At 44.2% G+C, this 17,543-nt stretch overlaps 1 protein-coding gene and 1 pseudogene across 1 annotated transcript in view; both read right to left on the bottom strand.

Annotated features, from left to right (window-relative positions):
- Positions 1-17,543, bottom strand: part of GNE (glucosamine (UDP-N-acetyl)-2-epimerase/N-acetylmannosamine kinase) — a 153,758-nt gene that overhangs the window by 84,240 nt on the left and 51,975 nt on the right. The window lies entirely within an intron of this gene.
- LOC136322207 (small ribosomal subunit protein uS2 pseudogene) lies at positions 12,279-17,367 on the bottom strand (annotated as a pseudogene).

Genomic DNA, 17,543 nt, shown 5'->3' with positions numbered 1-17,543 from the left:
CTGAAGCCAGCAACCTCAGGGTCTCAAGCCGGCAACCTCAGTGTTCTGGGAATAGCACCTATGAGAGGCCAAAGGACGAGAGAGAGAGAGAGAGAGAGAGAGAGAGAGAGAGAGAGAGAGAGAAAGGGAGAGAGAACAGAGGTGAGATGAAGGTGGAGCCTGGCTGCAGAACCCAGGCCAGCACTTCCAGGCAAAGGGTATGAGGCAGGCAGAAGCCTGGACTTGGAGATTCACAGTCAGAAGTCCGCAGCTAGAACTGAGAGGGTTGGTAAACTTTGTAAGGAAAAAAATTACACCCTGATTTTCACTAACCTCTAACTACTGTTTAGATTTTCCTTCCATTAAGAATGTAGGCCATAAACCATTGTGTATTGGAGAACCCATGACTTTGTCACAACTAGAATCACAGATAACTTTTATATCACATTGCAATTGTCACAGAGACCTTGAAATTTCACTTACATTCACCGCTTCTTCAAAATCACAGCCATTATTAGATCTACTGCTAGATCTTGTCATGCATGAATAAAGTAGCATTTAGTTTCCATATCACAAATGTGTTTATATTTTGATAACTGTATTTCAATATCACTGGTTCCCTCTCTAGTCCTTTGTGCTTATGTTATACATTAGAAACATCACTCTGAGAAGTGTCCATAGGCTTCACTGTTCTGCCAAAGGAGTGAGATTTTGGCCCACAGAAAGGTTAAGAACCCAGAATAGCAGTCAGCAAGAGGGAGGTTCTGAAAACACATGATATTTGTGGAGTTCCGTTTCCACATCCTGATTTGAGAAGACACGAAGCCCTATGTTGCTCCTGTCTGTTGCCTGAGCCAACTTAGAACGGAGACAGGGGAGAAGGATGTAGAGGAGGGGTCTGGAGACATAAAGAAAAGGAAGGCCACAGCTAACACTCCCCACTCCCATCCTCCAACACACTGTACAACCCAATCTAAGCACATAAGTTAGAGCTGACCCAGCAGAGTCTCGGAGCCCCTGGCCCTTTCCTCAGGTATCTCTCACTCTGCAGCGACTGGCTACTTATGGACTCAGCAACAGTCTACTTCAAACTCCCAGCCCAGTCCTAGCACCTAACACCTGTGAGGGAACTGCCCTGCCTATTGAAAAACTCTTGCAACCCAAACAGCTTTGCCTCAAGAAGGTCAAGATGAACTCTGTGGTCTTTGTTTGATGACTCCACTGCTATTTGATCACTGAGTGTATGAGCCAAAGCTGAGCTCTAAACACCCACTTGAACTTTGCAGTTTCCCTGTTTCATTAAAAAGACTGGCCATGTGAGGCCCTGGCCTGTTAGCCAGGTTGGTTAGAGCATCATCTGATAAGCCAAGGTTATGAGTTCAACCCCCGGTCAGGGCACATACAAGAACCAACCAATGAACGTATAAATAAATGCAACAACAAATTCATCTCCCCCCCTCCCCCCCCCCAATCAATAAAAAAAAATTTTTTTTTTAAAGAAGATTAGCCATGTGTCAAGGACATGTTGACTCTGGAGCCACCCCATTTCTCTGAGTCGTGGAGGTTGGAAGGGTGTGAACAAGAGCCAAGAGGAAGGGTGTGGACAGAGGGGTGAGGTTGTACTGGCAGCTGGCTGTCCTGGAACTGGCATGGACAGCCCGCACACCAACCTGCGGGGGCCGCCAAGCTGTGAGCGCTAGGGATCCATCGCCCGATCTACTGCACTGGGACTAGTTCCCCGCTGACCCCAGCTAGTGCATATATATCAAGGAGAAGCAGGCTGTGTGGGAGCATCATTGCAGTGTAACAGCCTCCAGGTTTCTTATCTGGTAAAGCTGAGGCTGTCACAGGGCCAAAATAAAGAAAAAGTGATCATTTTCCACAGGAATTCAGTACTGTAAAAAACAAAACAATCTTGCCCTGGTCGGTTGGCTCAGCGGTAGAGCGTCGGCCTAGCGTGCGGAGGACCCGGGTTCGATTCCTGGCCAGGGCACACAGGAGAAGCGCCCATTTGCTTCTCCACCCCTCCGCCGCGCCTTCCTCTCTGTCTCTCTCTTCCCCTCTCGCAGCCAAGGCTCCATTGGAGCAAAAATGGCCCGGGCGCTGGGGATGGCTCTGTGGCCTCTGCCTCAGGCGCTAGAGTGGCTCTGGTCGCAACATGGCGACGCCCAGGATGGGCAGAGCATCGCCCCCTGGTGGGCAGAGCATCGCCCCCTGGTGGGCGTGCCGGGTGGATCCCGGTCGGGCGGATGCGGGAGTCTGTCTGACTGTCTCTCCCTGTTTCCAGCTTCAGAAAAATGCAAAACAAAACAAAACAATCTTACTCCCCCCACCCCAACCCATGTACTTGGGAAAGTGCAAATGAGTACACTGTTGATTGGGGGAGGGTAAAGGAATAAGAAGTCCCCTTGCGCCTGACCAGGTGGTGGTGCAGTAGATAGAGCGTGGCCTGGGATGCAGAGGACCCAGGTTCACAACTCCAAGGTTGCCGGTTTGAGCGCAGGGTCGCTGGCTTGAGTACGGGATCATAGACATGACCCCATAGTCACTGGCTTGAGCCCAAAGGTCACTGGCTTTTTAAGTCCAAGGTTGTTGGCTTCAGCAAGGGGTCACTGGCTCAGCTTAAGTCCCTGGTCAAGGCACATATGAGAAAGCAATCAGTGAACAACTAAGGGGCCACGATGAAGAACTAATGCTTCTCATCTCTCTCCCTCCTGCCTGTCTGTCCTTATCTGTGTCTCTCTCACAAAAAAAAACACAACAAAACAAACAAACAAACAAACAAAAAACAAAGCTCCCTTGCAGGAACCACTCACAGAAAGAACATGGTACCAGCTACTAAGAAACCTGGGTCCCAGCCCTGACCCTGCCTCTAACCCTCGACTTGATCTGGGGTAACCCCCTTGTCCTAGTATGCCTCAGTTACCCCACTGGAAAGTGAACCAACCACTGAAGATCAGTGGCCTGGGGAGGAGGGAAGAGGGAGAGGCAGCTTCAGTGCACGGAGGCAGGCAGGTAGGGGTCTGGAAGCTGGGCTCAGACAGGGAGAATTGGGGGAGCAGCAGGGTCTGAGCAGGTGGTGGATGCCTACGCCGGGACAGACAGGACTCTCAAGGTGCCGGTGTCCTATTAATTGAGATCCTAAACACAATCCTGTTCTGAGTCCTCCAAGATGGCCCTCAATGATCCCTGCCTCCAAGTATAAGCACCCTTGAGCAGTCGCTTCCCACACTGTGCCAGGCTTCCCTTTATGTGACCAAAAGAATATGGCAAAAGGGATTGTGTGTTATTCCAATATTCATATAAGGTTACTAGGTTATAAAAGACTTGAGTTCTTTCTTCCTTGACCATTTGCTTTGGGAAAAGCAAGCTACCACGTTAGCAGCCCCATGGAGAGGCCCAGAGGCGAGGAACTGAGGGCTGCCAACAACCACAAGAGTGAGCTTGTCCATCCGCCCCAGTCAAGTCTGCAAAGCTGACAGCTTGATTATGAGAGACCCTGAGCCAGAACCACCCGGCTCAGCCTCTCCCGGATGCCTGAACCTCAGAAACTGTGAGAGATAATAAGTGTTATTTTAAGTTGCTATGTTCAGTTTGTTTAAAAAAAAAAAAACCACTTTAATAAACATATGCAGGGTGCTAGAGACTCAAAGATGAATGTTACCATCCTTGACCTAATAAAAAACAACTTATAGTCAGTGATGGAGAAAATATATAATCAGAAGTAGTAGCCTTATTATGTAGAAAATACTATGTTAGAGATGAGTGTGGAAGGCTCCCTGGGAGAAATGACCCTTGGAATGACTCTCGGTGGATACGTAGAAGTTCTCCAGGCAAAGGAAGGTGGGAAAATGGTCCAGGGAGAAGGGATACATAAAGCAAGAACTTGGAGCATGAAGCACAATGGAGCGTATCATGAATAATTTTCATTTCTAGGGTGTAAAATGCAAAATTGAGAGTAGCAAGAAATAAGGCTTGAGAGGTAGAGAGGTCCATGAGCATCCTGGGGACCATGATAAGGATCCTGGACTCTGTCTAGGTGATGGAGAGCCATGAATGGGGCTCCAGCAAAGGAATGACATGTCAATGTTTGCCATAAGGGGGGTGGATTCAAAGGGAAAAATAATTGGATCGTTGAGGATTCTCATAGACCAGATGGAGTAATCTAAATGGCCAATAGTAGAGGAACGTTTAAATGAATTCTGATAAGACCATATAATGGTTTATTATCCTGCTATTAAAAATCACTTTTGCAAAGACTATTTAATGATAAGTGGGTCAGTTTTGACCCCTCCTTTTTATCTACTATGTTGGGTATCCAGCAAGACCTCAATTTTCTATTAAAAAAACTATCAGAAAAAGCGTTAAGTATGAGTCAATAGATTAGTAATTAGGAGGGAAAGGAAGAGGGGGGGGGGAAAGGTAGAGAAAAAGGAGCAGAGCAGAGATACTTTAGGAGGTAAAATTGTGACTTGGTGACTAAACGGGAGGTAGGCTTGAGGAAGTGACAGGCATGAGGAGACTTGTTTGGTCAGCCTGAGTGGTTTAGCTGATGAAGGAGCCATTGATCAAACCCGAAAAGACCAGGGGCTGAGAAGCTTGGGGCAGAGGACCAGTGCAGGTCTGGACGTGCCGAGTTCTGAGGTGCCTGAGATGCTCAGGTCATTATTGGGTGACAGCGAAAACCAGATAATTGGAGGAGTTATCTTTGGATAAAAAGTAAAACATTGGTTGAGAATACCAGTGTTGAGAAAAAGATTTGAATAAGTGGTCTTTCAACTCAAATACTAGTGCTGCTTCTGTTTAAACACTGGCACTGTTCAAACAAATGGCTCCGTTTATGAAATCGTGAACCCAGAGGACATTAGTGTGGTGATACCAGTTAGGACACTATTTTGTAGGTTATGAATTGAACGGGCTTTGCTGGCTCCCATACCCAGAAACCAAAGCGGTGTGTACTCCGGGGTTGCTCGATGCAGCTATACACATCAGGGAACGTTTCTCTCCAGTGATCTTTTGCCTTCTATGGACAGCTTCATCCTGAGGCCAATTTCCCACATGCCTGGAGGGAGATATACCTCCATGTTTACATCCAGGGAGACAGCATTTCTGAGGCAACATTCCAAGTAAGAATCTGGACATTCACCTTAACATGCACTGCTTGGGTCACATAGTTTGCTCAAAGCCCTGATTGTGCCCAGGGGAAAGGTATGTGCTTACTGGCTCTACCCACACTTACCCTCCCCTATCCCGGCAGGGGCACAACCCGAGGCTAGGACTGAGGTCAACTAATTCCCTCTGCAAACATATGGTATACTGGAAGAGGTGGTGAGGGATTTTTAGAAGGAATGATGGGATGGATACCCAGAGTAGGCAACGAAAAATGTTCATCAGACAAACTGTCTAGGTCTGCAAACCCAAGGCCTACCTCGTCCAGAGAAAAAAGCTGAATCTTCAGTTTTAGAAGACACTGAATGCCTGACCAGGTGGTAGCACAATGGATAGGGTGTCAATCTGGGATGCGGAGGACCCAGGTTCCAAACCCCATGGTCACCAGCTTGAGTGCAGGATTGCCGGCTTGAGTGTGGGACCATAGACATGACCCCATGGTCGCTGGTTTCAGCCTAAACGTCACTGGCTTGAAGCCCAAGGTTTCTGGCTTGAGCAACAGGTCACTGCCTTGGCTGGAGCTCCCCGGTCAAGACACATATGAGAAATCAATCAATGAACAACTAGAGTGTTGCAACCACGAGATGATGCTTTGCATCTCTCTTACTTCCTATCTGTCTCTGTCTCTCTCTCTCATTTAAAAAAAAAAAGTAGAAATCTAGTTCTCTTTTTTGGTGGGGGGGTGAAATAATTGATTTTTCATTCAGTTCTAAATTTCAACCACCCCATCACCAATGTATGAATGACTCCAGAATCTTCTCTTCAGGACTTTAGGGGGTGCCTTTGGTCACGTAGAGAAGAAGTAAATGGGAAAGGCTTCAGTTAAGAGGCTAACATGTGGGTGGTACTATTGTTAACACTTTCATTTGCACTAAATTACTTAATTTAGTTCCTTTGATCCTGGGAAACATCATATGTATATTATCCTCAGTTGACAGATGAGGGAATTATGCCCAAAGAGGTTAAGCAAATTGCCCACGGGCTCCTAGTTCATTTGTGGCACATTCCAGGTATTAATTAGACTTCTCAATGCTCTGGAGTTGTGTTAGCTGAGTCAAAACTCAGGAAATCTGCCTGACCAGGCGGTGGCGCAGTGGATAGAGCGTCGGACTGGGATGCGGAAGTACCGAGGTTCGAGACTCCGAGGTCGCGCGCGGGCTCATCTGGCTTGAGCAAAGAGCTCGCCAGCTTGGACCCAAGGTCGCTGGCTCCAGCAAGGGGTTACTCGGTCTGCTGAAGGCCCACGGTCAAGGCACATGTGAGAAAGCAATCAATGAACAACTAAGAAGTCGCAACGCGCAACGAGAAACTGATGATTGATGCTTCTCATCTCTCTCTGTTCCTGTCTGTCTGTCCCTGTCTATCTCTGCCTCTGTAAAACAAAACAAAACAAACAAACAAAAAAAAACTCAGGAAATCTGTCACAAGGCTCCAAGGGCAGCTCATAGAGCCTGAAAGCTGAGATGCTGGTGGGATGAGAATCAGAGACCGAAGGGCTGTAAAGGTTCTCTTCATCTCCGCTCACCTCTGCGTATTCTTTTTTTTTTTTTTACAGGGACAGAGAGAGAGTCAGAGAGAGGGACAGATAGGGACAGACAGACAGGAATGGAGAGAGATGAGAAGCATCAATCATCAGTTTCTCGTTGTGACACCTTAGTTGTTCATTGATTGCTTTCTCATATGTGCCTTGACCACGGGCCTTCAGCAGACCGAGTGACCTCTTGCTCGAGCCAGTGACCTTGGGTCCGAGCTGGTGAGCTTTTTTTGCTCAACCCAGATGAGCTCGTGCTCAAGCTGGCGACCTCGGGGTCTCGAACCTGGGTCTTCCGCATCCCAGTCCGATGCTCTATGCACTGCGCCACCGCCTGGTCAGGCTACCTCTGCGTATTCTGCTTCATTTTTCTCTCCTCCTGTAAACAGATTGTCTCTGCTTCTTCTTGAGACAGAAAAAGTAGCCACTTAAATCACTGTCCTTTTCTTTCTCCTTCTGTTCCAAAATCCTGGAGAAGATATACCCACTGGCACAGGCGGCGAGTGACACTATACCAAATGGCTGCTCCCCTGCACCTACTCTGGGTGGCTGTCAGCTAAAAACAAGGCCATGGTGAGCGAGTGGATAACCCAGCAGTGCTTTCTTTGCAGACCAATGACAGGGAGTGGAGCAAGCCTCTGTGTGCCCAATCTGCTAGTGGGTTGCTATGAAAGCAGCTTTGGGCCTTCAGCTTCCACTAGTCGCCTACTTTCTTCCCTCCGCAGGCAGTATGTCCAAGCAGCCCCAGAGTGGATGGATGAAAAGTCTTAATGAAACAGTTGTTGGGACTTCAGTTTCCTGTCACATCGCTGTCTGATGAAATTCTGGGGCATCCCGTCCTCACTATATATTGTCTTCTCTATATCCCATGCAGACACCTCAGCCTGGAAGGCCTCTTCCTCCCTTCCTTTCACTTCTCTTATGACTCAACTCAGGTGTCACCTCTTCCAGAAAATATATATATTGCCTTTTATATATATCCCTCTGTCAAAACCTTCTCCTCCTGCAAGACTTATTCCTTGGCTGATTATCCCTACCAGCCACCTAACCATTCCAGCTGGGGTCATTCTCCATCCTTTCACTCAAGAAACGTTTCTTGAACCCCTGCCATGTACCAGTCTGTCCTAGGCCCTAAAGGTAAAGACGTGTCAGTGCAGGTCAAGCTGCTCACCGGAAACCATAACAAGCCCTGCTAACACACAGGAGAAAGGAAATGGCTCAGCCCAGGGTGTTAATGGAGGATGGAGTGTCTGCCCCACCTTGCAGAGACCAGGACATATTTTCTGGAAGAGGTGACACCTGAGTTGAGTCATGAGAGAAGTGAGAGGAAGGGAGGAAGAGGCCTTCCAGGCTGAGGTGTCTGCATGGGATATAGAGAAGGCAAGCCTGCTGTGTCTGGGGAACTGTAAGCAGGTTGATGCTGCCGGAGGGTCAAGTACCTGGCAAGAGGGACCTTGAGCATTGAGGTGGGAACCACAATCAGGAGCAGGCTAAGGGGGACCTTTGTTGGAAAGGGGACATGCTAGTATGACTCCATTTTGTCCTGCAGGCAATGAAAAGCCACTTAAAGGTTTGGGACTATGTGTGAGATGGGGGTAAAAGGAACCAGTCAGATTTGTATTGTGAATGACTCACTTTGGAGGCTGAGAGGTTTCAATATGAAGATGAAGTGGGGGGTGTTGGTGTTGCAAAACTGGAAACATGATTTTGAAAGGACAAGTGATGGAACCTGAATTAGCATGTAGAGAAATGGGAGATGGAGGAACGACTGATTAGGTGTAGAGAAGGCAGATGGATGAGTTAAGGATGACTTCCACTTCTAGCTGGGGAGTTTGGGTGCATGGCGGGGCCAGCAATGAAAATAGAAAATACAGGAGAATTAACACGTTTTGGGGGAATTTGATGAGTTCATATTTGGATATATTTTTTATTTTAATTTTATTTTTATTTCTGAAATTTTAATTAATTTTAGTGAGAGGAGGGGAAACAGAGACAGACTCCTGCATGCACCCCAAGCGGGATCCACCTGGCAAGCCCACTAGGGGGCGATGCTCTGCCTATCTGGGGCCCTTGCTCTGTTGCAACTAGGGCCATTTTTTAGCACCTGAGGCGGAGGCCACAGAGCCATCCTCAGCACCCGGGGCCAACTCACTCTAATCAAGCAGGAGGGGAGGAGAAGAGAGAAAGAGAAGTGAGAGGAGGAGAGGTGGAGAAGCAGATGGGTGCTTCTCCTGTGTGCCCTCATAGGAAATCGAACCCTAGACTTCCAAACACTGGGTTAATGCTCTACCACTGAGCAAATTGGCCAGAGCCCATATTTGGATATATTGAGCTTGAGTGCCTATGGGACCTTTAGGAGGGGAAATTCAGGAGGAAATGATCAGCAGGAAGCTGGAAACAGGCAGAAACTCTGGGGAGAAGTTGGGACTGTTGATATGCATCTGTGAATCATGAGAACTGATTGAACAGTCGAGTCAGTAGGAGAGGATGCTGTCACTTCAGCAAGAGGGTGCAGAATGGGAAAACCAGAGGCTGAGGAACAGTGCTAGTGAGCACTGAGATTAAAGGGGCAGGTCAAAGAAAAACTCAGGTGAGAGAAGAAACTCAGAAAGAAACGAGGAGGATGGAGTGAGAAGAGTAATCATGAAACCCAATGACAATCAGCTTTCAGAAATGAAATAAACAGTGCCGTATACCACCACAAAGAAGTCCAGCAAGACAAAGACTGGAATGTGGCCACTGAGCTTGACATTTAGGAAGCCATGTAAACTTGTGATATGGTAGGGGCAGGTCTTGGCAGACATATTAGCTCCAATCTCATTGCACCTGTGGGTATGTGGAAGGAGCGTGGGGGTCGAGTTCATTAGCAAGAATTGGTCTTGATCAATAGAGGGAGCTTGATTTTAAAACTAAACAGTTGCATTTTAGAATACAGCAGAAAATTGAAGAGAGAGAAAGAAGAAAAGATAGGGAGAGAAAGTATGGGGGGGGGAGAGAGAGAAAGATTAAACATTCAAAAACCATTTGAACTATTAGAAGTCCTACTAGGTATGGAATAAATAGAACATTGCTTAGGAAGGAATAAGACTCTGAGCTGTAGTGATCCTGTGCTGTTCTGAGAAGCAGTTTTCCTTATGTATGCTTTCTGTAAATAAAAGCAACATTAAAGAACATTTGGACGTTTATAACCACATCAATACACCTGTACGTGAAAAGGCTTTTTTGTTTTTGAACTTGGTTTTGTACAACAGTGCCCCCTAGTGTGGATGTCATGCATAAATACTTTTATTAGCATGAAGGCAATTTTCTAGAAAAATTGCTGCTCGTTCACTAACTTAAAAAGCAAGTTTAAAACAGACGTTTTGGGATGAGAAAAGTTTTTTTTATTTAAATTTTTAAATCTAATACTCAGTACTATAATCAAATTTCCCCCCAATTATTTCTAAAATGCTTTTTCATAATTGTGTTTGAATCAGGATCCAAACAAGGTCCACACATGACATTTTCTTGATAAGTCCCTGATGCCTCTCAAAATCAATAGCACTTCCATTCTTCTTCCGATCCCTCCTTTTCTTCCTCTCTGTCTTTGAATTGTGAAAGAAATTGGGTTCCTTGATTTAAAGAACATTTCAGTCTGGATTCGTCTATTGCTTTTTCATAGTGTCATTAGTATGTTTCTTTCTCTCTTGTATCTGCTGTGCATGGAGGTTCTCCCTAGATACTTGTTTAGAATAAAGTTCAGCATTTTCTAGCAAGGACAATTTATAGGTGTGCTCTGTGCTATGTATCGGGGGCACATGATGTCTTAAGTCTCACTTTTAACACTGCTAAGGTTGATCAGTAAGAATTCTATTTCCTATTGCAAATTTATGGAATTTACTTCTAAAGTGGAACTTTCCTTCCTTCATCAACAGGGCTGTTCGATTAGTTTACAAAGTAAACAGGAAAGGCCGAATAAACGCTTACTTCTTTCCTGTTAACTGCCAGTCTTCAGAGTCAAGTGTTGGTGCTTGGTTACTTTCAGTGGTGTCCAATGAGATGTTACCCACACCAGCTCACTTTGGAGTTCTCTTTCCTAACCACTCTTGTAAAAGATAATTTATACCAGTGGTCTCCAACCTTTTTTGGGCCACGGACCGGTTTAATGTCAGAAAGTATTGATATTTTCATGGACTGGCCTTTAGGGTGGGACGGATAAATGTATCACGTGACTGAGACAAGTGTCAAGAGTGAGTCTTAAATGGATGTAACAGGGAATCTGGTCATTTCTTAAAAATAAAACATCGTTCAAACTTAAATATAAATAAAACGGAAATAATGTTATTCTTTCTCTGCGGACCGATACCAAATGGCCCACAGACCGGTACTGGTCCGCAGCCCAGGGGCTGAGGACCACTGATTTATATGACAGCATTTAATGGTCTCAACCATCTGCATTACTTTTTAATTTTCAAATTGTCCCATCTTTTGCCAGTTGTAGGTCTTTTGTGTTGATCACCGGGCTCCATTTTACACACAGCATAGGTTTGATGGAATCCAGGAAGTGTTTGATTTGGGGAGCTTGTTTAGGTTTTATGTAATGCAACATTGGCGAGATTATCCATGCACCTGGTATGGCTCCTTTAAGATGACAAAAACTCATTTGCCTGCACACTTTGTATAGGTGTAGTTCTTTAAAATGGGTCATGGAGTACAACTATAGAGCACAATAAACCTCTCAAACTGAACCACTTGTACAGTCAAGCAGAGATCAACAGAAAACTGACAGCCCAGAGGCCCCTTTGTCCCCATTGCTCCTTTCAGTCACTACAGTCCCTGCTGAGGACAACTACGATCATGACATCTCATAGCATAGACATTTTACTTGTTTTTTGAACTTTCTATAATTGGAATAATCAGTAGGTATTCTTTTGTCTCACTCATTTTATTTGTTGAGATTTGTCCATGTTGCTCTGTGTAGTTTAGTTCCTTCTCTTTGCTGTATAAAATATAAAATATCATAATTTAACAACTTAAGAGTTGATAAAAATTCAATTTGTGGCCCTGGCTGGTGGCTCAGTGGAGAGAGCACTGGCCAGTGTATGAACGCCCCAGGTTCGATTCCCGATCAGGGAACACAGAAGCTTCTCCCCACTTCCCCCTCCTCTCCCTCTTCCCCTCCCACAGCCAGTGGCTTGATTGGTTCAAGCGCCCCCCCCCCCACCCCCCGGCGTTGAGAATAGTTCCCTTAGAGCACATAAGCCTCAGGCACAAAAAATAGCTCAGTACCTGAGCATTGATGCCAGAGTTGCCAGGTGGATCCCAGTCAGGGCACATGTGGGGAGTCTGCCCCACTATATCCCCGTCTCTCACTTAAAAAAAAAATTCAACTTGTTTCCAGTTGGAGCTATGATCGTTTGCTACATTCTTGTATATGCCTTTTGGTGTATGCGTTTCTGTTGGGTACATACCTAAGAATTACTGGGTTACAGGGTATGCTTCACTTTAATAGATAACATCTAGCAGGTTTCCAATTTATATTCCTATCAACAGCATATGACAATTCCAGTTGTTTTAATATACTCAACAACACATGGTATTGTTTATCTATTTTTATTTTTTATAGAAACTGTTTATTTTTTGTCACTCTTATTTCCATTCTGTTAAGAGTCTGTGGAAGAACAGCTGAAGACCACTCAGTGGTTGTTGCTACCCACTCAGTAGCCTGAGCAGTGGGGGCTGCAGACCAGTCTTCAGTAGGAAACTGAACAGGCACAGAGGGCACCTGCACGCCTTCAGACCAGTTTGCGACCTCAGGCTGAGCAGCAGTGAACTCGGGAGCTGGAGCAGTCCATTCACCCTGAAATTCCTCCTTGGTCACAGCCTTTTCAGTAGCAGCCTGCTCTTCCTTTTCAGTCTCTCAGGAATCTCTGTAGAAGTAAAGATCAGGCATGACCTCCTATGGGTGTTCACAGCAGCTGGTGCCATGCAGACACAGAACTTCCCAGGCCAGCATCCACCACATCAGATCCACTCAGTCAGCCCTTTTGCTCTACTTGATGGCAATGTCCACATAGTGCAGAGGAGAGTGTGTTAGAGGAATGTCAGGCAGGTTAACACAAGACGCCTCTGTGAGAGGCTGGCGGTCAGCCCTTGGGATCAGCAACCACCTGAAGTCAGCTCCTGGGAGGCTGCCTGCACCTGGTTAGTGAAGGTTCGAGGAGTGAAGCAGCCAGCAATAGCAGTGGCCACAGTGGAAGCAGCAAACTTCAGCACAGCTTGCTGGACCGTGTTCCTGGATGACATGGCATTCACATCAGCAGGGTTTACAGTGGCAACAATGGCACGAGCTGCCAGCAGAAGCTTCTCCAGGTTCTCTTCAGATTTATGATATAGGCACCATCACTTTTCCTTTTGTAGATGTACTGTTCTATTTGGAAGTCAAGGCCGGTGCCACCTAAGTGGGTTCCTGCTGCAAGGAGTTTGAGGACATCCTCCTCCTACATTTGCAGGACATCAAGGGCTCCAGACATTGTGAAACTTTCCCTTTAAGTTACATGGGAACTGAGAACAATGCTGTATGTATCCCTTTCAGGATAGCGGAGAGCCGCGCCAAGTAGTTAATTTTTAAAAATTAGAAACATTCTGGTGGATGCGTCATGTTTTTAAAAACAGCTTTAAGATATAGTTCACATACTATACCATTCAGCCACTATATTCAAAGCCAGTATATTGAATGGCTTTCAACATACACAGGATTTTGCTTCTATCACAATTCCAGAATGTCTCCATTCTCTGTCAAAAACCTATACTCCTTAGTAGTCACCCTCTCAACCTTGTTCCTATCTCCTCTGCCCTAATCTGCCTCTAATCTACTTCCTGTCTTCATAGATTTGCTTTTTGGCATTTTACATAAATAGAATCATACAGTATGTGGCCTTTTATCTGACTTCTTTCACTTTTCATGTTTTTTTCAAGATTAATCATATTTTGATTCAACAAAGGAACCATCATGAATCAAACTGTACATCTGAAACACAGGTTGCAGATTAATTCCCTTTACTCATCGTCCTTTTAAAAACATTGATAACTTATTTTATTTTATTTATTTATTTTTTTACAGAGACAGAGAGTCAGAGAGAGAAATAGACAGGGACAGACAGGCATGGAGAGATGAGACGCATCAATCATTAGTTTTTCGTTGCACATTGCAACACCTTAATTGTTCACTGATTGCCTTCTCATACGTGCCTTGACAGCGGGCCTTCAGCAGACCAAATAACCCCTTGCTCAAGCCAGCGACCTTGGTCTCAAGCTGGTGAGCTTTTGCTCAAAACAGATGAGCCCTCGCTCAAACTGGCGACCTCGGAATCTCGAACCTGGGTCTTCCGCATCCCAGTCCGACGCTCTATCCACTGCGCCACTGCCCGGTCAGGCAATAATTGCTTTATCTTATAGTACATTTCCTAATAAACTAGAAAACTGCACTACTATGAGTCAATTTGCAAAAGCTCACTGGTTTATTCTTGGCTGTAGCAATGAACTAAAGATAAAGGAACGAGTCTCGCCAACATTTTTCAGATCCAAATTATTTTGGTCATGCTTCCCAATAAGAAATTCTTATTGGACTTTTGAGTTCCTTTGTTGGAACAGATTCAGACGATTTGCTGAGATAGTACATATCTGGCTTCTAACAAGCCCTGGTCGGCAAACTGCAGCACGCAAGCCACATGCGGCTGCAAAATACCACCTGCGGGCGCTACCTAGATAAGGAATGTACCTATCTATATTGTTTAAGTTTAAAAAATGTGGCTCTCAAAAGAAATTTCAATCGTTGTACTGTTGATATTTGGCTCTGTTGACTGAGTTTTCCGACCATTGTACTAAGGTGACCCTGCAGCTGACCTCTATGTTGGCCACTCAGTTCCATTCAGTTGAAAAAAACACCCACATGGGAGATGTGAAGACACATGGTAGACACAGGAAGAGACTGGAGTTATGTGTCTACAAACCAAAAAATTTCAAGGAGAAACACGGAACAAGTCCTCAGCCTTCAGAGAGAACCAGCCATTGATTTTGGACTTTTAACATCTAGTTCTCTGAGAATAAATTTCTTCTAAGCCACCAAAATTGATATGGGAGCCCTAGGAAACTAATACACAAAAGATCTGATCTCCTGAGTCTGAAGCTGCCTGGCATAAAGCTGGTGCTCAATAAAAGCCAGTCGAGTAGCCTGGGGCAATGAGGAAGGACTCGAATCTCTTATTCTGTGGGCAACAGAAATGGATTCTGAACTTACATTTTCCTGTCTGGTTTCTTTCTCTCACTAAAATCAAGGAGCTTGAATTCGATGATCCAAGTTTCTTTTAGATATTCTGGGATTACAGTAATGCGATCTATTTTCCTCCTTACTCCTGTCAAAACCAGTGCATTCTGAATTGCCAAAAACAGTAGTGTGTTTTTCCTCAGCTAGGCTGACCTTATTTTGTTAGATAAGGTTCTTTTCCTCGATTTAAAGTCCAGTATTAATATGTCCAAAACCCGAAGGGGAGAAAAAAATATCAAATACATGTGGATACCATATTGCTTGCAATGACTACAGAAATATTATTCCTGTGATTAAGTTTGCATTGTCAGACATGTATCATAGCATGTTTGGAACTTATCAGATAATTAAAACTTCCAAGAAAGTTGGACAATATTATAGGTCCTTTTATTAACCAACCACTATACTTTGTTTCCAAGGACCAGACATTTAAATGGAATATGGATTCCTTCATTCCAAACAACTTACTTCCTCTCTGCAGTGGGAAACATAACTGATTGTGCAGCACATTTTCAGACTGGTGAACTCCGTATCCCTGGCTGTCACTATGTTGACTTTTTAAAAAAATCTAGTCTTTCTTATTCCTACAATTCCTGCCTGCCAGATTGGGAGGCAGAGCCATATGAAAAGGCTGCCCTGTAGAGCACCTTAATAGGAATGAGGGTTTAAAGTTTCTGGCTCAGTTCTTCAGAATGTCATTTTCTGATTGGCAAGTCAATCATTTAAAAAGCTGTGCATGCCTTGGCTGGAATGCTTGGTTGGTAAGAGCATCATCCTAAAACATAGAGGTTGCTTGTTCAATCCTCGGTCAGGGCACCTACAGGAATAGCTCCATGTTCCTGTATCTTTCTCCTTTCCTCTCTCATTAAAATTAAAACACCTAACATTTAAATAACTGTAAATTCTGAATGTGCTAAGCAAATGTCAGATTAGGAAATCTAGCAAACAAGGACAGCTAGTTATATATGATGTTCACAGCAACTAAGTCTGCTTTTTATGTATTATTTACACATGGAATATAGCAAGTTCTAGTCAACTATACAAAAAGTAAAATACTTCTATCATACTGTGTTTTATCAAGGCATACAATTACAAAATTAAGTCTAGGAGTATCAAGAATAATATTCAATTCTTTGGAAACCAGCTAACCTGGCACTCTCATCCTAAACCTATTCCATCCAACATGCTGGCCACTATTCATACGTGGGTGTTTAAGCATTTTAAGTGTTGCTAGTACAAATTGAAATGTACAGTAAATGTAATTTTTAAAAATAAACTTTTCCTCTTAAATGTTTATTTTACTGACTTTAGGAAGGAAGGGAGAGGGCGAGAGAGAGACAGAAACATCAATCTGTTCCTGTATGTGCTCTGACTGGGAATTGAACTGGCAACCTCTGCACTTTGGGATGATGCTCTAACCAAAAAAGCTCTCTTGCCAGGGCTGTAAATGTAATTCATACACTAAATTTCAAAGACCTGATAAGAACAAAAATATCTCAACTTTTAATACTGATCACATATTGAAATATTTGTGGCACAACACTTTCTTTTTACTTTAAATGAGTTAATTTTAATTTTTTCATTATTTTAAAGAGGGAGAAAAAGAAACAGAAACATCAATCATTGTTCCTGTATGTGCCTGACTAGGGATTGAACCAGCAACTGAGTTATCTGGCCAGGGCTCTTTGTATTTTTACTGTGACCACTAAAAGATTTTAAATTATGTATTTGGTTAATTATACTTCTATTGGATAAGCACTGTCTATACAGTTCGTTAGTCTGAAGCACAAAAGACCTGAAACATTTGGCAGTGGTCTGACCACAAACATTCACAAGAACTGTATTCTCTGGTGCATGTCAGGTCTTATGAGCTGATCTATTACAAATAATAGTAGCAAGAGATGTTTAATTGGTGTATTTACTTAAGGTTTAATATATCAAACCATAGTATGAGTGAAATGGAAAACTTGTAAAAGGGGGCAATAAATTGGTGAAGATAAGACCTGAGAAACAGTCCACCTTTCACATCTTACTTAAGGACCCGTCTCTCAAAAAATACCTGCTGAGAGTCTAAAATAGCTCTCTTCCAGGTAAGTGACTTAGGACCCAGGGCTGCCACCACCAAAGAAGAAGAAAAGAGAACTGGCCTTTAAATGCTCCCCCTGGCCTGTGCTCACTTCTAGACACCTCTCATCAGAGTCAGGGAGATGTGGAAGAGCGCAGAGATACTTACTGAGCAGTAAATTCCTCAGCTATAAGACAGTGCAAGTTTTGGGTTTCTTAAGACATTCAAGGTCCAACACAAATACTCCTTCAAATATGCTACAAAAATGAAGGAAACAATCAGGACTCAAGTTACTTTCCTGAATGCTCCTGTCAGCTGGATACCGAAGCCAGCCAGATGGCATTCCCTTCCCTCAAGCAAAGAATGACTGCTTCCTCAGAGGTAGAAAGAATTGGAATGTTATTTAATCGCAAATTTTTGGATTTTGTTTCTACTTTCTTCTCAAGTAACACAGCATATACATAAATAATGGCTTTTATTTTCTTTTTTAGTCA

Source organism: Saccopteryx bilineata, chromosome 2, assembly GCF_036850765.1.
Source record: "Saccopteryx bilineata isolate mSacBil1 chromosome 2, mSacBil1_pri_phased_curated, whole genome shotgun sequence".
NCBI classification, from domain to species: Eukaryota; Metazoa; Chordata; class Mammalia; order Chiroptera; family Emballonuridae; genus Saccopteryx; species Saccopteryx bilineata.
Note: the sequence above shows the minus strand (reverse complement) of the source record. Positions and strands in the feature narration are given on the sequence as shown.